Source organism: Myotis myotis, unplaced genomic scaffold, assembly GCF_014108235.1.
Source record: "Myotis myotis isolate mMyoMyo1 unplaced genomic scaffold, mMyoMyo1.p scaffold_m19_p_2, whole genome shotgun sequence".
Taxonomy (NCBI): Eukaryota; Metazoa; Chordata; class Mammalia; order Chiroptera; family Vespertilionidae; genus Myotis; species Myotis myotis.
The window spans coordinates 116,417,936-116,442,822 of NW_023416324.1; positions in this window are offsets into that span (position 1 = coordinate 116,417,936).

Sequence of the window (24,887 nt, forward strand, 5' to 3'; positions counted from 1 at the left end):
TCCGTGCATTGGGCCTCTAGTTGATTGTATAATAGGCATTAGGTAAGTTTTGATGAATAAATAAATGGGTGGCTAGGTCAATAGGAAGTCAAATCCTGTGGGAAAGAAGCATAGGCTAAAAGGGGAATCCTGGCTCAGAAACTGTGATGTGGCTGCCATGGGGCTTGCTGAATGTGACCATCCCGGCAAATCTCCAGACACATATGCTGGTTTCTGACATGTGCTTTTAGGATCTTAGGATAAAGACATTGCTAAAAGTTACCAAATACCTGAGTTCTGCCTCTGACACTACAACCTGCTTCTCCAGGCAGCATAAACAACATTGTTACAAAATAGTTGGGGAATAAATATGGAGCTAGAAAATGTAGGACTTCAAAGCACAGATAACTTTTTCATTCATAATTTCTTTGTTCCTATAAACATGTGGTACATGAAAAAAGGAGATATGGGAGTGGAGGTGAATAGCTGGTGATTCAGATGGTATTGATGAATTGAATTTGGATTTCTGTATCATGGCTGGCATTTTTGGAATCCTAGGTTCTTGGCTAGGATTTGAATTATATCTCACAGGAACATGGAGGAATTCATTTGCATGTAGACTAGCAATAATGACAAAGTGCTAAAATGTAACATAATATTACAGACAGTGTTTGAAGATTCAGACAACAGATAACTCATTCAGATTCACTAGGACGCTATGGAATATTCTTCCAGCCTCATGCCTTATCTCCATCAGCTCCTTCCAGTTCTTAACTCATAATCTGCACTCACACTTTCTTCTCTCCTGCGCCCTTTCTTGGATTTTTCCATAGTTAACTTGTTATCTCTCTCAGTGTCGCTCCTTCCTTTGCCTTTGCCTCCTCTCCTGTTTCCCAGAGACGGCATTTTATATCTGTTACAGCACAAGGCATTAAAACTCTGGGCTTACTTGTCTGTATCCACCACAAGAATGGAATTTTCCTGAGATTAGGAAGTTTTGTATTATACATGTTTGTATTTTCACGGTCCATGTGAATGACTGGCCTGTTTCAGGGGCTCCATAAAAACATGTCGAATGATAAATGAAAAAAATTAAATAAGCAGAACAGTAAGTTCTTTGCTTACTTGGGGAAGAGTGGGCAGAGACCAGTGTGTGCAGGCTATTTAGAAGAACAAAATGTTAAAAGTGGTTCTGGTTAGAGATCAGAGAGCTCTCCTAGCACAACAAATTAAAAATTATCTATGTCTTAAGCTCTTTTCTAAGAATTAAGTAAAACCAGATTTAAATATAGTATTTAAGAATACTTTTCATTTAGAACTGAATTAAAAAAAAATTCCACTATATCATTATACTCTATACACATAGAAGAATTTTAAGTTTCAAGTCTTGCCTTAATAACTCTCTGGGTAGAGAGACCATTTAAAGGTTTTTCTAAAAAGTCTACTGCAGGCCCAGATTCTGAAATCACTGGATTTTGTCAGTTGAAGTTGTCATGTTTTTCAATTTTTTTTTTACTCTCCAATATTTGTTAGTGTTGTTTTACGTGTTACCCATGATAGACATATTTAATTGGGAAACTGTCTTTCAAGATAAGCGTTGTCAAAGTGAATGGCAAATGGAGAACTAGAAAGTAGGATTATTCTTAGCAAGACACTATTTAAGTATGGAGATATAGGATGAAAGGGACAAATAGAGAGACAAAGAGAGAAAGTTAGAATTTATTAAGAATATATTTTATTCTAATGATCAAACTAAATGTATTCTCAGAACCACATGACCTAAGACACTGTCCCCAAGAAACTGTCCTTCTAAAAGACAACATACAGTTTCTGTTAATAGTGAGTTATTGAACATATAGGGACAATCTTATTTCAACCTTTCCCCCCAACAAGCTGCACCAAAAATAACACGTGATTAATTTACACATTTGTATATAGACACAGTTTTATATTGGGTAAAGCAAAATGATTTGGAAGACTCCCCAGAGATATGATGATGGCCACCAACAGTGCTGGATGACCAAGTCAAGAAAATAAACATTTATTATTTGTACTGGATAATATTTCATTGTCCAGATATATCAGAGTTGATTTATATATTTTCCTGCTGGAGGACATCTAATCTGCTTCCAAGTTTTAGAAACTATGAATAAAACTATTATAAACATCCACGTGTAGGTTTTTGTATAGACATATGTTTTCAATGTCTTTGGATAAACACCAAGTAGCATAATTGTTGGATCATATGGTAAGAGTATGTTTAGGTTTGTAAGAAACTTCCAAACTGTCTTACAAAATGGTTTTGCCATTTGCATTGTCGCCAGCAATGGATGAGAGTTCCTGTTGTTCCACATCCTCACCCACATTTGGTGTTGTCAGTGTTCTGAATTTTGGCCATTCTAATAGATGTGTAGTGGAATATCACTGTTGTTTTAATTTGCATTTCCATGATGACATATAATGTTCAGCATATTTTCACATGCTTATTTTCCACCTTTTGATAAAGTGTCTGTTAAAGTGTTTGGACATTTTTCATTTTTTTTTCTTATTGTTGAGTTTTAAGAATTCTTTTTTGGATAAGTCCTTCATCAGATGTATCTTTTCCAAGTATTTTCTCCCAGTCTGTAGTTTGTTTCATTCTCTTGACATTGCCTTTCAAAGAGCAAAAGTTTTTAATTTTAATGAAGTTCAACTTGTCAGTTAGTACTTTTATGGATCGTGCCTTTAGTGTTGTATCTAAAAAGTCATGGCCATGCCAAAGGTCATTTAAGCTTCTTTCTATGTTATCCTGGAGGAGTTTAATGATGTAGCATTTTATATTTAGGTCTATGATCTGTTTTGAGTTAATTTTTGTGACAGGTGAGGCATTTGTCTAGATTTCTTTATTTGCATATGGATGTCCAGTTGTTCCAGCACCATTTTCTCCATTGTATTGTTTTTGCTCCTTTGTCAAAAATCATTTGACTATATTTATGTGGGCCCATTTCTGGATTCCCTATTCTGTTCCATTGATTTATTAGTCTATTCTTTTGCCACACCATCTTGATTCCTATAGCTTTATAGTAAGTCTTGAATTTGGGTAGTGTCAGTCCTCCAACTTTGTTATCTTCTATCTTGTGCTGGCTATTCCTTGAAAAATTTTTTAGAATGTATCTCTGAAGACCTGCTTTTTAAATATTTTTCAGACACTCAAGTATTCATCATGAATCTCCTTAAAAGAAGTGGGGTTACTATATACTTAAATATTGCAATCAATCTCTTGGGATACAAAATGGGAAAAGTTCAAATTCCTAATTCAAGGAACTTGTGTTGTATTAAGAGAGCTACCATATAAACACTAGAGGCTCGGTGCATGAAAATTCGTGCACTCGAGGGAGTCCCTCAGCCTGGCCTACACCCTCTCACAATCTGGGACCCCTTGGGTAGGGTCCCTAGGCCTGGCCTGAGATCAGGGTCTATCAGGGCTTTCCTGCCATGGATGCAGGCAGCTGGCACCACCCCCACCACTGCCACTGCTTGCCATCTGTGCAGCGCTGCCCCCCCATTGCTTGCCACTGGTGGCCTCCCTCTGCAGGCAACAGAAATGGGGTGTGATGGCTTCGATGGCCTGGGCCTCCCTCTGTTAGGTGATCCCTGGCTGGCAGCATATGCCCTGGGCCTCCCTCTTTCTTTGCTGGGGGCAGGGCCAGCTCTGGGTGGGGCCATCTGCCTACCTGATTGCCCCCAACCACTGGCCTACCTACCGGATCACCCTTAATCACTTGCCTGCCTAACTGATCATCCCTAACCACTGGTATGCCTACCTGATCACCCCTAACCACACTGTCTGCCTGATTGTTTGCCCTAACTGCTTGCTTGCTGGCAGAGCCAGCCCAGCGAGGGGCCATCTGCTTACCTGATTGCCCATAACCATTTGCCTGCCCACCTCATCACCCCTAACTGCTTGCTGGGGTCAGGGCCAACCCTGCAAGGGGCAATCTGCCTACTTGATCATCCCTAACCACTGGCCTGCCTACCAGATTGCCCCTAACCACTTTCTGCCTACATGATCATCCCTAACTGCTGGTCTGCCTACAAGTCTTCAGAGATATATTCTAAAAAATGTTTCAAGGAATAGCCAATCTTAACCTAATCAACCTTAACCACTCTGCCTGCCTGCCTGATCACCACTAACTGCTTGTTTGGGGGCAGGGCCAGTCCAGCGAGGGGCCATGGTGGTTCTGGTCCCTGGTCATTCCAGTTGTTAGGCTTATGATGGAAGGCCTTTTATTATGTAGAATATGCTGCAATACTGTGTGATGCTTGTAGAAATACTAGTAATTATTATTCTAAGGTGTGGTGTGGGGAAAGCTGAGTATCAGCTGCAGTGGAAGAGGTTAGGGAAGGCATGACTGATAATAGAGATGATTACATTGGTCTTGAATATTTAGGGATTAGCATATGCAAGGAGAGATATATAGAAAAATATAACTTGGTGCACTTTGCAGACTATGAGGCAGGAAGGGAAGACGTGATGTAGGCAGGTCAGATTCTGTGATTTCTGTATTGTCATAGAAAATGAATTATTCCAGTCAGAGGGTATTTAACATTCTTGTGTAAGGACAGGGCATATTTGTGATTTTTCTAAAGATACTAGTTTCCCGGTGCATATTTGTGAATGGCGGGGGAGGGGGGGAGTTCCCTCAGCCCAGCCTGCACCCTGTCCAACTGGGGACCCCTTTGGGGATGTTTGACTGCCACCAGTCGGACATCCCTCTTGCAATCTGGGACCACTGGCTCCTAACCGCTCAACTGCCTGCCTGCCTAATCACCCCTAACTGCCTCTGCCTGCCTGCCTGATTGCTCCTAACTGCCCTCCCCTGCCAGCTTGATCTCGCCCCCAACTTCCCTCCCCTGTCGGCCTGATCACCCCTAACTGCCTCTGCCTTGGCCGCCACCACCATGGGTTTGTCTGGAAGGAAGCTGGACATCTGGAAGATGGCCAGTCAACCCAATCTAATTAGCATATTATCCTTTTATTAGTATAGATAGATTATATAGGATAGGGTTGCTTAAAATGGGGGGAGGAGTCTTTTTCAGCAGGAGGAGATGCTCTTGGGAGACAAAAATACACAATCCCTATATTTGGACTGATAGTCAGCTTTATGCACTATACTGCCAAACTGGTCATTAAAAAATTGAACCACTTTCTTACACCTTACACCAAACAGCTGTTGCCCTTAAAACCCCTCCTCAGCCCCCACTTTAGGTTCTGCCTTCACAGTTCACCCAAATTAGGTTCTGATTGGTTGGTTTCTATGCCAGTCAGGATCAAAAGCTCCACCTCCTAGGCAGCCATTGGCTCCTCTAAGTTCGCCCAGATTTGGTTCTTATTGGTTGGTTTCTATGCCAGTCAGTGTCTTCGGGCCTATCTCCAGGCCTGATCAGAGAGGCGGGGCTGATCAGCAGCCACTGTGCTGCTGGTGAGGCCTAGGGAGAAAGAGAGGCAAGGGCTGAACAATAAATAGATGCCACAGAGTCTGTGGATAAGACCCTGCTTCTCTCTCTGGGACTCTCTCTGGGCCTCATCCGCAGCCCCCTCAGCAGTCAGTGCTGGCGACCCAGCACTGATTGCAGGACTGACTTCTGGTGTTCGGTCATCCATTAGGTCATTTTGGGTGTTACAGACCCTGGCTCTTTATATATATAGATATGTCTCATGTACCTTACTGGAAAGGTTATTAATAATCTCTCTGCCAGAGTCCTGGACATGCCAAGGAAAGAAGATAAAAAATATTAGGTAAACAAGGACATAGATGATGTGCTGAAGTTTTGTGCTGAAGTTTTGCTACAACAGTCTGGTGAGAGCAAAAGCAAAGTTCATGCTTTTTGAAAATGTGACCCTCTAATGTGGCATAATTTTCTCCATCCCTTCCCTGAACCATGTTGAGATCCTCACCTCCATTCCAACTCCATCAAAGGGAAAACCTAGTGGAGGTTCTGTAAGTGGTCTCAAGTGGAATAAGGGGCAACACAAGAGAAACAATTAAGAATTGCTCATCATCCACTTGAAAATTGTATGGAGTTTATTTTACAGAACATAGTACATGCTTTTGAAGGATTACTAGTAGAAGTGGTTTGAAAATTCATGCCTGCCAAACATATATCTCCTAAATGAGTTATACCCATACTCACTAGGCCCAAACTACAGCATATTTCTGTCATTCCTTCTCCAGAATAAGGGTATTTTTTGTTTGTTCATTTTTTTAAAGAGAGATCATGATAAGAGATCTTATATATGAAAGGATTAAAGAGAATAAACCAGGGCAGAGAAAAACTTATTGTGCTTAGCAGATATCTTGCAGAAAGCTTGTAGCCTTGAGCACTGCATAGCTCAGATAACCAGAAGACACCTGGCATGGGAGGAACCAAGGACGGACCAGACCCTTACATCAGCAGAGACACTTGGTGCCTGGAATAAAATCTCTTTTGATACATTATGGCTCGTGTCATAGGTGCATGACCCCAGTCCACTTTAAACATTTCAATATGTCATTTTTATTTTTCTTTATTCCTGGAAAAAATCATCTCTCTCTCATTTGCTCTCTCTCTCTCTCTCTCTCTCTCTCTCTCTCTCTCTCTCTCATTCTCTCTCTCTCTTTTTCTCTGGGTGTGGGAAGGGAAATAGGTTAGAGATCTTTTAAATTTCCCATTGAGAAAATCTAAGTTTTCAGGTGAGCAAAATTAAATGTATAAATTGTGCTTTGAATAAAGTCAATTATCTACTTATATTTATTAATTATACCAATTATTTATGATATACTGATTTATAAATTATCACATTTCATTAAACAATTTAATCAAACTCTTCAAAAGCATTTTTATATAAATGTCTTTTTATCAATTAAGCTCCCTTTAGAGTTATCTGACAGGGTTTTCTAGACTATAATCTTTATGTCTATTGAAGTTGTCTGCATTATAGAACTTTTAGAATCTCTATATCTAATGTTGTCCAGGGATCTTCCTAATTGCTTATTTAAGGGTTTCTTTCAATAAGATGCAGCATCAAAATGCACTAAAAGGACATAATATCCAGTGTTTCCTGCTTTGGAATCAAATTATGCCACATTAGAGGGCCACATTTTCACAAAGCATGAACTTTGCTTTTGCTCTTACCAATTTCTTACATATCCCACTGGAGTTAAACTATTAATTTTAAATAATCATTAAATGACATGTTTAGTTACAATTTTGATAATAATTAGAAATAATTATTATGTTTGATAAATTCACTTTTCTCCTTTTTTGTAGCTGGACTCTCTTTGTTCTAAAACTGTCCTGAATTTGGATAAAGGAGCCAGGCCTTTATATACCCACATTGACCAGTCCTTAGGTATATATAGACTGTCCCTGGGAAAGGGTTGTGAACCTACTTGAATGAGATGATTTTATTCAGCTGTGAGCATTATGCCACCACTCCCGGGAGCTGGGAGAAAGATGCTTCAGTCTGAAGAAGGTAACTGGGTGGCAGAACGCAGCTGTGGTAAGCAGGACTAAAACTTAGGGGACAAACGATGGGTAGGCATGTAGTGCTTAGCCATCTGTCTACACAGTCTGCTGCTGGCCTCTTCTTTGTCCACCCCTGTGTGGCCCATTTAGGCCCAGGAGCTCTCTCATGCTTCTTTATCATATTTGGAGTGCAAAAATCCTATCACGAGTTTGCCTAGGGCCCCGTATACCTAAAAAACCTTGTAGCTATTTTTTTTTCCTGGGATCTTTACATCCCTTTGGGGCCCCTTTGTTTTCCATTCTCTCAACCACGTGGAAGGATGGAAAATGATTTTTTCCTAACCTGGGGAAAAAACATTTTCTTTTTCACATTTATACAGTGTTTCTCACACTGTAAAATACTTCTTTCCACCAGTTCCATGATCCTTCTACCTTCTCCCAAAGGCATCACATTCTAAAAAACAAAAGTCAGAAAGAATTGCAGGTTACTCTTTCTTTCTATGAAATGCTTTGTTTCTGTTCCTCTAAATCAGTGAGCCCAGAATAGTTTTTCTCCTAGAACTGGGGAAGAAGACCTAGGCAAGTACAGTACTGGAAGGAAAAAAGGGAACCTAAAGTTATCATGAAGACATTGTAGTCACTGTATTTGTACTGTGAAGTTGTGATGAAATGAAAAGAAGGGGGCAGTTTCAGGAGATAATAAAGGGAGAAAATCCATAACATTTAACCCTTACCACATTGCATTTACATTGTTTACAGTATGGTTTCTCCATTATTCTGAGTTTATTAAGTGTAGGGACTAAATATTTTCATTAAGATATCCTCAAATTCTAGAGGGTACTTAGCATATAATAAATTGTGTGTCTTCTTCAAATTTTAATAATATCCCCAGTGTTAACTTATCCTAGTGAATTTCCCTGGTTCTCTATAGCAAAGCGAAATGCTTTCTCTTCTATGCTTCCAGGAGTAGTATATCCATCTGTACTATAGCATTTACACTTCTTCTTTGTAAGTGTTTGGTTATATCAGCTATCTCCTGCATCAGACTAAGAGCTCTTTAAGCCAGAAGACATACTATTTATCTTTCCATTAGTAATGTTTATTGTTTAATTATTTACTCTGAGGGTAACATTCACAGTTACGATAACATAGATGACAACTTAATTTATTACATTTTATGATATATGTCACTGACACCTAAATATATAGAGAAATTTGACTAATTTATTAAGAGCAGAGAAGTGAGTTGTATATGTTAGAAATAAATTAAGTGAGTTAAATACTGAGATGCATTTAAATTTTCAGGTCCCTGGAACATCTGTCTAATCAGTACTATTCATTATCCAAAGTTGCCATATAAGTAAGATATATACATTTTAAATTAAAAACTTTATCAAGGTTTTACATCTTTTTAACAGTATTATCAGTTTGATTCAAGAAGGAATGAGGCTGATTTTCCAGTAGTATATACAATACATTGTCACAAGAGGGCAGCCTTTTAACAAGAATTGTTCTTCAATTTGTAGGCGTTCCTTCAATTTTAGACAGTTACTTTAATCCACACAACTCAATAAGAATAAAAGCAATGCAAAACATTCAAACAGATGTTTGGTATTACATATGCTGATTTTTTTGCATTACTTATTCCAAATACTATTTATAATCCATAAGGGAAACAAGGGCAGAATGTCTCAGGTAGAAAGGTGTGTTTAAATAGATTGTGCTTTAAACATCAAGCCAGTAGGTCAATGGCTGAGTAGAGTGCATTAAGATTTCACATGACCAAAGTTGAATTCTCTGATCTACTCAAAATTCTAACCAAGCAAGAGCAAGCTGGAAGCATCCAGACTGATATATTAGCCAAGGGCAAATGAATGTCATTGGATTCCATGTTTCTAATTTTTAACTTTTGAAGTGTGTAAAAGACATGTTGCTATTGGACATATTGATGAAGAGTAAATTGCAAGATGTATTGGTGAATGGCTGGTCTTGGTCTGTTTTACAGCTGGATAGAGCTCCCTCTCCCAGACTCATGATCCCTTTCTAGGAGAGGTCGGTGGCATGGTAAATGCCTAGCCCCACCTTGCCCACCTTTCTGCAATTTGTGTTTCTCTCCTTACTTAACTGGACAACTGTGGTTTCACCATACTTCTAGGAGATTCTGTTTGAGAACTATGGGCAGCTACTGGCAGATAGCAACAAAGGCCAAATCCCCTTGTGTGGTTTAAAGACCGCATCTAGTTTTCAGCTTTAATGCCTCTCTCCTATTCACAGCCTTGTCTTTTAAGCCCAACTCTGTCCTCTAACACACAATGAACTGTAGTCTATACTTGCCTCCCTGTCTCTAGGACCAATCTGACTATGGTAGAGTTGTTGAAAGAGCTCACATTTGAAATTTTTTCTGCATCATCTCTGACAGTTGTGGAGTATTCTGGTTGTGATCATGAGGTTAAACCATTTGTTTCCTGTCCTATGACCTTCTTCTCTACAACTGTCTTCCTTATAATTACCCAAGTGATTTGGTAAGTAAGATCTTGCCCACCCTCCCCAAATCCTATTCCTAAATTTCTATTTCGGCAATTGGTTCAATAATCCAGTTGTTCTCACTGCCTGGAAAACCCAGAATACAGCCTTCTTCTTTGTATTCTTCTGAGAATTTGAATTATAAACCTTCCTTCTTGCTAGTTTCAGTCTAACGAGAGGTCCAATTTCTGTCTAAATTTCAAAGTACTGACTATTTTAAACTTACTTTTGTGGGTGACATGCTTTTTCATCTTAGACATCATTGACAATCAATTCATCTTACATGCAATTGAAATAGTTTAATCTTTATTACTTCCCAGTAGCAAGGACCTTCTTTACTAAATCTGGAAGGGGGGTGGGTCAGTGTCACAGCTAGTGTCCCACTCCTTGTGTGAACTTATGTCAGAGCCAGGCCATTCCTTTGCCCCCAGCTGGGTTCTCAGTAACTAGATCTTCCCCACAAAGTTCCAAGATACAGCTCATGAGGCAGAGCCATGTTTGGGGCTGATAAAAGCTGTGAAATAAACCTGCCTTAAATATGGACTTATATCAGGATGGGATTATTTTTTATGATGCATATTAAATTATTCACCTTTACTCACTGATTAATGAGTTTTGAAAGTTGTTTCTTTTTTTATTGTTTAAAGTATTACATATGTCTCCTTTTTACACAATTGACCACCACCACCCCACCACCACTCCCACCCTCCAGGACAAGCACCCACTGCCCCAGTGTCTATGCCCATTGCTTATGCTAATATGCATGCGTACAAGTCCTTTGGTTGATCTCTAAAAATCTCCCTGGCCTTCTCTCTGAGGTTGGATGGTCTGTTCAGTGTTACCTTGTTTCTGGATCTATTTTTGTTCATCAGTTTATGTTGTTCATTATATTCCACATATGAGTGAGATCATGTGATATTTATCTTTCTCCAACTGGCTTATTTCGCTTAGCATAATGCTCTCTAGTTCCATCCGGTTGCAAATGGTAAAAGTTCCTTCTTTTTTATAGTAGCATAGTATTCTATTGTGTAGATGTACCACAGTTTTTTAATCCACTCATTTGCCGATAGGCATTTAGGCTGTTTCCAAATCTTAGCTATTGTAAATTGTGCTGCTATGAACATAGGGGTGCGTATGTCCTTTCTGATTATTGGTGTTTCTGTTTTCTTGGGATATATTCCTAGAAGTGGGATCACTGGGTCAAATGGGAGTTCCATTTTTAACTTTTTGAGGAAACTCCATACTGTCTTCCATAGTGGCTGCACCAGTCTGCATTCCCACCAGCAGTGCATGAGGGTTCCTTTTTCTCCACATCCTCGCCAGTACTTGTCGTTTGTTGATTTGTTGATGATAAACATTCTGATAGGTGTGAGATGGTACCTCATTGATTTTTGTTTTGCATCATACTCAATGGGAAAAACTAAAACCATTTCCCCTAAGAACAGGAACAAGACAGGAATGCCCACTCTCACCACTCCTGTTTGACATAGTACTGGAAGTGCTAGCCATAGTGATCAGACAAGAAATAAAAGGCATCCAAATTGGAAAAGAAGAAGTAAAATTGTCATTATTCACAGATAACATGATATTGTACATAGAAACCCCAAAGACTCCATCAAAAAACTACTAGACTTAATAAATGAATTCGCAAATGTAGCAGGATACAAAATTAATACCCAGAAATCTATGGCTTTTCTATACACCAATAGTGAACTTACAGAAAGAGAGACTAAAAAAACAATCCCATTTACCATCACACCAAAACAATTAAGATACCTAGGAATAAACTTAACCAAGGAGGCAAAAGACCTGTACTTGGAAAAATACAGGACACTGAAAATGAGATAGAGGAAGACACAAACAGATGGAAGAACATACCATGTTTATGGATTGGTAAAATCAACATCATTAAAATGTCCATACTACATAAAGTAATTTATAGATTCAATGCAATCCCCATTAAAATACCAATGGCATATTTCACAGACCTAAAACAAAAATTCATCTGAAATAAAAAAGACCCCGAATAGCTGCAGTAATCCTGAGAAAGAAGAACAAAGTTGGAGGGATCACAATACCAGATATCAAGCTATATTACAAAGCCATGGTTCTCAAAACTGCCTGGTACTGGCACAAGAACAGACATAGACTAATGGAAGAGAATAGAGAACCCAGAATTAGATCCAAGCCATTATACTCAATTAATATTTGACAAAGGAGGCAAGAGCATACAATGGAGTCAAGACAATCTCTTCAATAAATGGTACTGGGAAAATTGGTCAGATATATGCAAAAAAATGAAACCAGATCACCAACTTACACCATACACAAAAACAAATTCAAAATTGTTAAAGAACTTAAATGTAAGACGGGAAACCATAAAAATCTTAGAAGACTCCATAGGCAGCAAAATATCAAACATCTGTTGTAGCAATATCTTTACCTATACAGCTCCTAGGGCAATGGAAACTAAGGAGAAAATAAACAAATGGGACTACATCAAAATAAAAATTTTCTGCACAGCAAAAGAAACCGTCAACAAAACAAGAAAGCCCACTGCATGGGAGAACATATTTGCCAATGTTATCTCAGATAAGGGTTTAATTTCCAAAATTTACAGGGAACTCATACAACTTAACAAAAGGAAGGTAAACAATCCAATCAAAAAATGGGCAAAGGACCTAAATAGACACTTTTCGAAAGAGGACATTCAGAAGTCTCTTGGAATCATGCTCATTGATTCTTAATAACAAAGGACCAGTAGCGATTTATGAAATTATGTTCTCATTTGCTTTTTACTAATATGTGAAGTGATTTTGTCCTTAATTTCACCTCTAGAACTAATTATGCATTCTAGGGTAACAAAAATTCCTAATCATGCTATCAGTGGTTTAAACTTTAAAATGAACTCATTATTTCCATTTATAACTAGCCTGCATTATGGCAATCTGTGGCTGAGTTCTCAAAATGTTTTTCAAGAGGTTAAAGAGTGCCTCATATAAATGCCAATGTTAATTTATCTGGATTATTAAAAAGTTGTTTTTAGCCAAAACCGGTTTGGATCAGTGGATAGAGCGTCGGCCTGCGGACTGAGAGGTCCCGGGTTCGATTCTGGTCAAGGGCATGTGCCTGGGTTGCGGGCACTCCCCCGGTGGGGGATGTGCAGGAGGCAGTTGATCGATGTTTCTCTCTCATCGATGTTTCTAACTCTCTCTGTCTCTCTCCCTTCCTCTCTGTGAAAAATCAATAAAATATATTAAAAAAAAAAGTTGTTTTTAATTTCAAAGGACACTAAGGAAATTAAGCTATAAGCACTGTCTGGTTAAAAAAATTGCAAAAGTTAAAATGGATTATTTCACTTTTTTCTTATACTTTGATGATTACATTATTTTTAAATCAGTGAACATGCTTAATTCTTTTTTTAAAAATATATTTTATTGATTTTTTACAGAGAGGAAGGGAGAGGGGTTGAGAGTTAGAAACATCGATGAGAGAGACACATCAGTCAGCTGCCTCCTGCACACTCCCCACTGGGGATGTGCCCGCAACCAAGGTACATGCCCTTGACCAGAATCAAATCGAGTCTTCAGACCGACGCTCTATCCACTGAGCCAAACCAGTTAGGGCACATGTTTAATTCTTAAAGGTTTATGGTGTCTGATCTATTCAAATGGGTGAGCTTCTGAGTTTAGCTGGTTGTTAAAGTTTGAGCAACCTTTCCTTTGTTTAATATACTTATCCCTCCAGGCTTCCAGAGTTACTGGTGTATATGAAATCATATAAACAGCAACCAGACACATCTATAAAGCTTTCTGTAGCAAACTTTGAGCTTATATTATAAATTCTATGTAACTAGACATTGATTGCTTCAATTCATAAATTGTGAAACACAAATGGAAGCACTGTATAGTAACAATAACAGAATTTAAATTATGCACAATTTTGCTTTTGAAGAAAAGTCTTTTAAAAGTGCATGTGGATTAACAGCACTTGGAACTTATAAATAGTTATGTATAGGCAAGTAGGCAAAGACATCTGTGAATAAAACAAACTTTGATAGAGATATTTTATTTTCCACATGTAATATCTGTGTGTTGAATGATTTTGACAAATATGCAATGCTGCAGGGAACTGATCCTGAGCTAGAGGCAGGAGACAAAGGATGGTGTGAATGTGAAAATGAGGAGCAAATAGAAACAAGCCTTTAAGTGGAAATGTTGTTATGAGAAAATTATCAGATGGGAGGTAATTTCAAAACTTGACTTTACCTTCTGTCTAAAGGTGTGACAGAAGATGATGGATCACCTATTTGTGTGGATCATGCCAGCACAACAGGCACTAAAAGCTGTTTACTGATGTCTTCAAAGTGGCTGATAGTGGATGAGTTATTTATATTTATGTTAAAAACAAAACCTTGACTTTAGGGGATGTAATGATTTAAAACAATTCTCCATCAGATTTTTTTGGGTGTCTAATTGGCAAAAGCTTAGCTCCAAAGAGTGACATCCATCAAAGTCTATAAAACATTTATTAGTGTGATTTCAGCAAGTTTCAAATTCTACTATCCTTACAACTTTATAAGATGAATGTTCACCAAGCTAAAATATTAGTAAAATTAGTTGGATCCTACAAGTGAAAAGGTAGGCCACCATAGTTCTTCATTCTTAATAATTGATTTTTTTTTTTTTTTTTTAAATATATTTTATTGATTTTTTACAGAGAGGAAAGGAGAGAGATAGAGAGTTAGAAATATCGATGAGAGAGAAACATCGATCAGCTGCCTCCTGCACATCCCCTACTGGGGATATGCCCGCAACCCAGGTACATGCCCTTGACCGGAATCGAACCTGGGACCTTTCAGTCCGCAGGCCGACGCTCTATCCACTGAGCCAAACCGGCTTCGGCAATAATTGATTTTTTAATGAGTATCTTCATTTATGACTTTGTAGGTGGAGCAACACTCTTGAGACCATCTTGTGAGACCTATGGCCACCAATAAAACCATCCTCTATAATAAAAGCCTAATTTCAATATGCAAATTGTCCCCACGACCGGGATTTCAACTGCTCGCTATAACATGCGTTGACCACCAGGGGGTGGCATGGAACATGGAGGGCATTGACAATGCGGTGCTGGCAGCAGGTGGCAGTGGAGGTGCTGCTGGCCCCATGGGCCCTGACAAGAGCAGGACCACAGCTGGATGGTGGAGGAGGTGAACAGGAAGCACCAGGCCAAGGCAGGTGCAAGCGGGGGCTGGTCGCCCCACCAATCACCCCACAGACAGCGACCAGTGGTGGTGGTGGGGCGTGGGGCTGCCACCCAACTCCCTGGTGTTGAGGGAGCTGGGCGGCCCGCCCTGGGCCCCCCGCCCCCCAGCCCTGATCTATCGCCCAGCAGACTGCGACCAGCGGCATTGGCACGGGGTAGCACCAGGCCAAGGCAGGGTGCCAGGCAGGGCTGTGGGACTGCGAGGCTAGGGGTGCGAGCAGGGGCTGTGAGGCTTGGGGTGTGAGCTAGGGCCCGATTGCTGCAGGCCACCCCAAGGTACCCCACCCATACACAAATTTCATTCACTGGGCCTCTAGTCATGTATAACTAACTAGTCCACCTGTAAGAGGCTGGCTAAATAAAATTGGAACAAATTTTCTAATTGGTACATCCTGGAGTTAAAAAATCTAATATCAGTGTTTGTAAGAAGCTTAAATACATTTTTATTAAATTTTGTAAAACATAACATATAAAATTTGGTCTCCTGTATTTTTTCTCTTTTTTATTGAATTTGTTGGGGTGATAGTGGTTAACAAAATTATACAGGTTTCAGGGGCATAATTCCATAATACATAATCTGTACACTGATTGTATGTTCACCACTCCAAGTCAAGTCTTCTTCCTTCACCATTTCCCAACCCCCATACCTTCCTCCACCTTCCCCCAACTCTCTTCCCCATCCTGCAATCCTCACACTGTTGTCCATGTCACTGAGTTTTCTCTCTTTTTTTTCTTGTGTGTATTGTATAGCAAATGTGTCAATGAACAACATTTGCTGATTAAGCAAGTTCATGCAAAAGTTTTGGAACAGGTCTAGCTCTAATTAAAGTTGTACAGTATCTGAGTGACTTTCTCTCTCTCAGAGGTAACCCACATATCAAAAGATCTATGAACTTATAAAATTGCTAGTGGGAAATGTGCCATGCATAAGGAAGCCTCAGTAGCCTGAATACCCTTCAATCTCATGGGTGACAATTACAATGTTACAGGTCATTCTACCTCTACACTCTTGTACATAGCAAAACAAAGGAACATATCTGGTTAAAATGTGTCTCAGTTATAAGACATGTTTATTTATTAGCAAGAAATTTATCAGTTTCACTGTAGAATTCAATAACTTGATTATCAGTATAACAATACTCAAGAAACAAACAGTCTTAACAACTCTACCTTATCAAGGTAAGTACAATTTAAGGTCAACTCCAAGTTAGATAACTGGAACACACAAGTTATATCATTGGTACTCAAAGGCACAGAACCATGTTATAAATAGTCAGTGGTATTTTCCATACACTTAGCAGCCTAAGCAGTGGAGGTGCAGCCCAGAAAATCAATAGATTTGGAACTCTTGAAGAGACATAAATGGCATAAGCACTTTGAATCTATTTGGATTCAGGTTAAGTAGGAGGCTGGGTAGCCCATTTATTCTGCATCAGCCACTCATTACTGCTGTTTTATTTATGGGTTCTCCCTTTTCAGTGTCTCTAAATGGCAGTAGGTATGTCTGCCTTGGTGTTGGTGGAAAATGGTGCCATCATAGTAAGACTTCACTGGCCAACATCTAAGTCATCTCACTGCATGAGCTCTATTTTTTGTTGCTCAAGATGGCCACGGTTATATAATACAAAACAGTTACTGGAAAGCTGATGTTATACACTTCTCTAACAACTGATAGAATGATGACAGCTGACAAAATGTGAACAAGTGAAACTTCGAGAAAGCTGTTCAAAAAGTTTGTGATGTAAGTAAAATATCTGGAAGAAGTGTGACCTTGAAAATGTGCTTTCATGTAGCTCTTATCATATACAAGACCTTGTTGCTCCAATTTGAAGCTATAATGTCCATTTCTTATGAAGTTCCTAAGTTGTTATCTAATAAAAGTATTAATTAATGATAGTATTGAAGTGTCCATTGTAATTTAAATAAAAGAAAGATATTTGCTTAATTCTGTCCACTTTAAATGAAAGTTGACTTCCTGCCTGCTCTCATGACTGTCCTGTTGAGATACTTCAGCATCCTGAGAATCTGGAATCTCTTATAAATCCTGGAATTCTCTGTTGTTGAATAAATGAAGACCACCTGATATCAAATGAAGCAAAACTTTTCCTTATAAGGACATGTGCTTTCTTATTAATCACTAAACAGAATGTGTGTTTGTTTGTCTTGAATGTTTCTGCAGCTATGGACTAACCTTGGGTCATAATTTTCTGCCTATTTATAAAAAAAGACAATATTTAGTTTTGGAAATATTCTTTTAGTATTTGATGTAAACAGTAAGTGCCAGTTATGAGAGTCTATCTCCCAGCATTTTAATTGTCAAATCCAGTGAAATCAAATGTTACTATGGAAAGCAGTCTGGCAATTCCTAAAAAAATTAAGAATAGAGATACCATACAACCCAGCAATCCCACTCCTTGGGTACATACCCCAAAAAACTCGAAATCACTTATATACAAACACATATACACCACTATGTTCATTGCAACAGCATTATTCACGATGGCCCAAACATGGAAACAACCAAAGTGCCCTGCAATAGAGGACTGGATAAAGAAGGTGTGATACATATACACAATGCAATACTACTCAGACATAAGAAAGGATGAAATAGCATCATATATATATGGCTAATATGCAAAGTGTCCCCTTAAGAGTTCAACTGGCAGTTTGATCACTCGCTATGACGTGCTTACCACCAGGGGGTGGTGCAGAATGAAGGGAGGCTCCAGCTGGTAGCTGGAAGGCCCCGATTGGCCCTGATCGCCTGCCAGGTCTAGGGACTCTAACCGTGCACAAATTCCTTGCACCGGGCCTATAGTTTACAATAACCTGGGTGGACCTTGAGAACATTATGCTAAGTGAAATAAGTCAGACAGAAAAAGCTAAGAACCATATGATTTCACTCATATGTGGAATATAAAGTTGAAACTTATGAACACAAACAGTAGTGTGGTAGTTGTTAGAGGGAGAGGGATGTGGGGAAAAGGCATCTTAATATGAAGTGAGAGGAGAAGATTTGACTTTAGGTGGTGGGCACATGGTGCTATATACAGATTTTGTAACTTCGAAATTCACACATAAAACCTATAAGTGCATGTTGACCAATGTCACTCCAATAAAATTTAATTTTAAAAAAAGAGTCACTGTTAGAGAGCTTCACTGACAACACTGTATAGTAATCCTATCTAATAATAGACGAATAGGGTAATTGACTGTACCTTCGCTACACTTCCCATTGGTTAATCAGCGAGATATGCAAATTAACCGCCAACAAAGATAGCAGTTAATTTACATATGTAGGTGCCAAGTGAAGACTGAAGGTGGCTCAGGCCAGAGCAGCGAAGGCTTTGAAGGCGGCTCCGGCCGGATCGAAGGCTTGGGTCCCTGGTGCTGAAGGAAAACCAGTGCAGGCAGCCAGGGGAAGGGAAGGCCTATTGCACGAATCTTTTCGTGCAACAGGCCTCTAGTGGATATATAAAGATATTTATCTGTCTGTCTATCTATCTATCTATCTATCATCTATCTATCTATCTACCTATCTATCTCTGATTAGGCAGGATTTTGACCTTTCTCTTAGAGCTCTGGGTTAGGGATCTGGTCATATATATATCTTTGCATGTCCTTCAAAATTATCCTATGTAGACGTTCCATAGGCTTGCATTTGGGAACCACTGATAAAGGAAATCATTAGAATTGCTTTGCTCAAGTAGATGCCTCCATTCATTTATATATGCAATGGTAATTTTCTGAAACCAATGTTCTTCTTTTGAAATTGTAAATTGTAAATATTGACTGATAATTGCAATACCATAAATTAGCAATGTTTGACTCAAGTAAATTGTGTTTTATGCTGAAGTGGTGCAGATTCTGAATCACCATTCACTCCTCTTACATTTTCTAAGTTTCAGGGCAAGATTGAAGCCTCTCTCCTATATTAAAATCATGTGTCAGAATGACTAAAGAAAACCGTCCATATATTAAAAACACATCCTCCAAAGCCAGCATTGAATATGTGGCGATCTTTGAAAAGGCATCAATTTAATCATCACAACATTTACTACCAATTACATTCATATTATTGGTGTTCATAATATTTAATTAAATGTTGTGTGCATACTGATAAGAGAAAATAGTGTATATATGGTGGGGAACAATTTAGCACCTTGGTAAACCTATAACTTAGCTGGGGGTAGCAGAAATGTCTGGTTATAATAGCAAGAAACAAGCCAGCCATAAGTGGGTAGTAGTTTTTCAGGCAGAAAAGTATGTTAATTCAGAGCCAACAATAAGTAGTGGTCAGTTAAAAGATCAAGTATTTGGTAAGTGTTGCTTAGATTTCTGCTAAAAAGGGAATATAACACTGTAATTATTTTCCCCATACTTTTCTGGTTGTTATTTCTCAATCTTTAGTGAAAGCTGCCACCAGCCACTGAGTCATCCAAGATCTATGGGTCATACTCAACATTTCATTTCTCAAAACTTTTTTAAATTCTCAGGGTCTCCATCAGAACATTCCCGGCACTCAACAGTTTCCAGTCACTGATTGATTCACCATTGTGACCTCATCCTTAGAGACTTTCCCTTCCTCCTCTCATACTTTCAAATATATTTTCCAGCAAAATGGGCTTGTTTATATGGTTTTGTATTTCTTCCTGTTGTCTTTATATATACTTATCCATTTTGACATTGATTTTAATCAGGTCACTAACTACTCAGGTGAAGAAAATGGTATAAAATGGCTAATATTTATTAAGAGTCAGGTACTGTTCTAAGTGTTCTACAAGCATAAACTACTATAATATTCACCAGGTCATTAGAAAGGTACAAATTGATTCCTGTAGAAAATTCAGGCCCAAAAGGGTAAGAATCACAGAATCACACAGCTACTAATTGGATGACCCAGCATTTGATAAGAGCCCATGCTTTCAGCCATCACTTGTACTGCCTCCGTAAATTATACTCTACTAGTCAGTGACTTCAAATCTCAATTATGCTACTGATTATCTGGGTGTCATTACAACTTATTCTCTATATGACTCAATTTCCTTCTCTGTAAAATGATAAAGTCAGTACAAACCTCATAGATTTATTGGAAAAATTGCATGAAATATCACATGTAAAAATGGTGGAAAGAACTAGAAGATAATAAGCTCTTATTTTCTCAATAGTATATCAATGTTGTGTATAGTTAATGTTAAGCGAGTTTGGCTCAATGAATAAATGAAAAGTTAATGATAATATTGAATATTAGTAACATGAAACTTATTAATATAACATTAATAAATGTAGTTATTTAATTGATGACATTTATATATATATATATATATAGTCTTTTGGGGGGGCAGGGACTTAAGTTCTCAATAGTGTATACATTTCTTAAGATTGGTAGAAGGATTTGCATGAGCATTTAAAAAAATTATCTTTATTTTTGAAAGTATTACAGATATCCCCTTTTCCCCACTGACCCCCTTCACCCTGCACCTGCACCCTCCAAATGCTAAATTTTGTCATGCATGAGAAAGAGGTTTTTTTTATTGTTGGCACAATGGTTTAATAGTTCTTTTATTTCCTGTGTGGTGGTTCTGATTTAATTGGTGTTTAGAATAAAGCTCTCTCTTTTTTATAAATCTTCATAATTGCAAATTTGTATCTTAATACCTTCTGCACATATACTGTGTTTTCCTTTATTTCCTTAAGTTTTTTACTGGTTTATAATCATGGCATTTGAAATCTCATAAAATGTTATTTTTGGGGCCTGCTAGAAATATCATCTAAATAGTAATGGCTCACATTTACAGTATCTTTAAAGCATAATAAGAAGTAGAATTCATAGCATAATAATAAACATCTCTTTTTAGGGTATGTATTTGTGATGGGTATGATGACTTTGCTTTCCAGAGGGCAATTAGTAATACAGCACATGACTGTGTAAAGAAAAACAAAACAAAAACCCTCTTTTTAAATTCAATACATAATAATAATTATTATTAAATATACTTTTATTGTTTTCAGAGAGGAAGGAAGAATGAGAAAGTGATAGAAACATCAATGATGAGAGAGGATCATTGATTTGCTGCCTCCTGATGCCCCACACTAGCAATCGAGACCACAACTGGGCTTGTGCCCTGACTGGGAATGGAACAGTGACCTCCTGGTTCATACATCAATGCTCAACCACTGAGCCATGCCAGCAAGGCAATACAGAATTATTAATATTACTTTTGGCCAGAATCTCAAGTCTGTGAATGCTAGACTTGTGACTTCTTAATTTAGCTTTGCAAGTGCCATGAAGTGATCAGAGTTTTCAGGGCACATTTGAGTGAATAACCTGAATCCAGAAGAGCATTGTTTGGACACATGTTTATAAAGTGATCTAGCTGAGCAGGATTAAGCACAATAATCTCTGTTGAGTGCAGGGCTCTTCACCTCTTCTTATGAAAGGAGCTCTTGACATACAGTTAGAAGGCAGGATGGATATTTACCACATACTAGAGGCCCAGCATGCAAAATAGAACGAGTCTCAGACACGCTGCTCTGGCGGGACCCCAGGCCCACCACGCATGAGTAGCTTGCTGCTGTAAGCCCTGCTGTGCCGCCTGAGCTGCAAGCCCTGCCCTGCTGTCATGAGCAGCTTGTGGGCTGGCGGGAGGGACTGAGAGGTGCTCCATGCACCTCCTGGTGACTGGTCGTTTGATTGTTCTGGCATTACGGTGTTACAGCCACTGGCCTTTTATAATAGAGATGATCTGCAAAGGAGAGAGTTTAAGAGAAAGTACTAAATTTAATCTAGAAGAATGCCAAATCAAAAAATAATGAGCTTTACATGTGCTCTTTTTCCCATATGTGCTACTCACAAGATAGTTTAAATATGTTAGAATTCTATTAATAATTACAAAAGTCTACACGGGTGACATCTAAACAAGCTGAATGTTCTTGTTTTGTGAGTCCAAGCGTGAGGGCACATGGTTTCCTTTGGATATCATAAAGGCAACGTTTAGCAAGTCAGCAGTGGAAGTTTTCCTGTTATGTTCACACCAGAGGCCTGATGCACAAAATTTGTGCAAGGGGCTCGGCTTTCGCAGCCCAGGCTTAGTCCAGAAGGTCGTTTGGCATTCTGGTCTAATTAGCATATTACTCTTTTATTATTATAGATGTCTACATTATAATTTAGAAACTACTTAGATAAAGTCCGCTTGTTGTATCAAGTCTCTCAGAATCTCAGAGCCTAATGCTTAAATCAGCCTGTATTTTTTCATGAGAAATCAGGATCTTTGCCTAACTAGGAAAAATGGAGGAAAAAATATATTTCTATTTCCAAATGAACCTAATCATAAAATTGGACATATTTTAGCCTCCATTATATTATGTCATTCTGGCAATAGCAGGATTTCAGTTAAATTCATACAGATGCTAACAGAAATAATTTCTAAAGCTAAACTTTATAAAAGAAGAGATCTCTGGTATAGAGAATAAGGTCCTCAAAAATGATCCAGAATTTGTAATTGTGAGTTTAGGTTGGAGGAGGAGACAATATTAGTTTTTCATTGTTCTGACAAAGTTCAAGTGTCACATAAATATACTCGATTAAAAAAATCTTCTAGGAATTGTGTTGGAAATAATATTGATGGTTTTGAGAGAGTCATGAAAAGACTCTCTCAAATATTAAAATTCTGAAGATAGGTTAACGATCCCAGGTATAGTAAAGGATCACATGGTAAATTAAAAAAAATGCTATATCCATGTGCTTCATATTGATCCTGTGTAGAATTTCAGGAAGGACCATTAAATGGTGTTCTGAGAGCACTTAGGATGAAAAGTTGGCAGCAGAGATTCTCTATAGTGACTTGTGCCAAGCTTACCTCCATGACCTTGTTACCTGATAGACAAAAAGTAGACATTAGGGATAGATAATCTGAATATTTCAAGGGTAAAGTTACTGTGGGGCTATAATTGCCCTTTGAAATTACCCTCAGCTTCTTTTTGGGCCAATCCCAGAAAGGATAGTACTTTTCATCTAGAAATTTATATTGCTTAGTAAATAAATAAATTCATAAGTGAAATAGTAAACTATCCTTTAGGCTGCTCTATGCTCAGTTAATATTAGATCATATGAATGTTCCCTTAACAGGATGTGCAGTAAGGCCACACTGCAGACACTGTTCTAGGGGAGAGTTTCTTACATTCTGACCTGCTCAATGTTTTTCAAAAGGCCTGTTATTTTATATCAGCAATCAGACCTCCAACTACTTGAAAGGAGGGAGCATATTTTTTGCTTTGAAGTCTTATAAAATGTCTTTCACATTATGGGGGCTTTAAATTTTAATTATGTGATTGTTAATTAATATAATTATTATTGTTATAAACCATAGAAGATACACTTGTTAGCTCACAAGAGACATTTTCTCTTTCTCTGATTAACAGAACTCCCACTCCATATAGGAATTGGACACCATGTGCTTTAACAGGCCCTCCTCTGCCTCAGAAGAAATTGTGACAAATCTAAGCCAACGGTTCTCATCCAATACTTGTAATTCATAACGGAATCTTTACTGGCCTCTTCACTACTCTAAAATGTTAGTGAAAGCATAATGCATGTATTTAAGTAATTAAAAATATTATAATGCCACTACTAATATGAAGAGGAAATAATTTTACTAGTACAGCAATGCATGTGAGTTTTACCGGAGAGCTCAAATACTGAACATGCCACCCCCATTGTCGATATGATTGATTTGGACTGTCGTATGTTGTGGATATCTTCTGTTTGTCCCTCATCCCCAGTTGTACTCCAACCTATAACCTGCTTTTATCCAAGTGAATGGCCTCTGTTGAATATATCAGTAAACCCCTCATCCCGCCCCTGCACTCTTGGCTTCTGTTTGTGTTCAAAATATTGGAGGTAAGGAGGAAAAAAGGGTCAGGTATTATCTCCAAAACTTGCTTCCTACTAGATCTTCTTGGCCACTCTGTATCTCTCATAAGGTTAGTGCTTCCTTCTTCATGATCTATTCTCCGTGATCCTCTCTGCTGCTGCTAACCCAGCATTACAGTGCTACTTATTATGGCTCCTGTACTCCTATTCCCATATGTTTTTGTAAGTAGTCTTTTTGTCAATAAACCTTTGTTAAAGTATCTTAAATTGAGAATGCTCTTTCCTTATGTATGTATGTATGTATGTATGTATGTATGTATTTATTTTTATGTGTGTTCATGGGAGTACAGCTATCTCTTTGTGATAATGATATTGTTTAGGATCAGGCAACTTGAATATAAACATATTTGATCTTATCTTACCTCACAATATCTTTTATTTTTTTGACCTGCAAAACTATCCTGTGATAATTGCATTAAAGATCAATTTTCTTGTTTGAAAAGCAAGGACATATTATACATCCGATATTAGATTATATTATCTATGGAAATATTGTTTAAATCTATGATGTTCTTTAGTATTGACTGTGAGGCAAAATTTAGAAATAATTATAAATATTCAACTTCATCTGAGTTTTTGATTTTTGATATTAAGATTATGGAATCTCAAGAGGAAAAGAATCAGTATCTGTTTCTGTTCTGAGAATCATGATTTGATCAACCATCCAGCAATGTGTGTTGACTTTCCTTGCAATGCA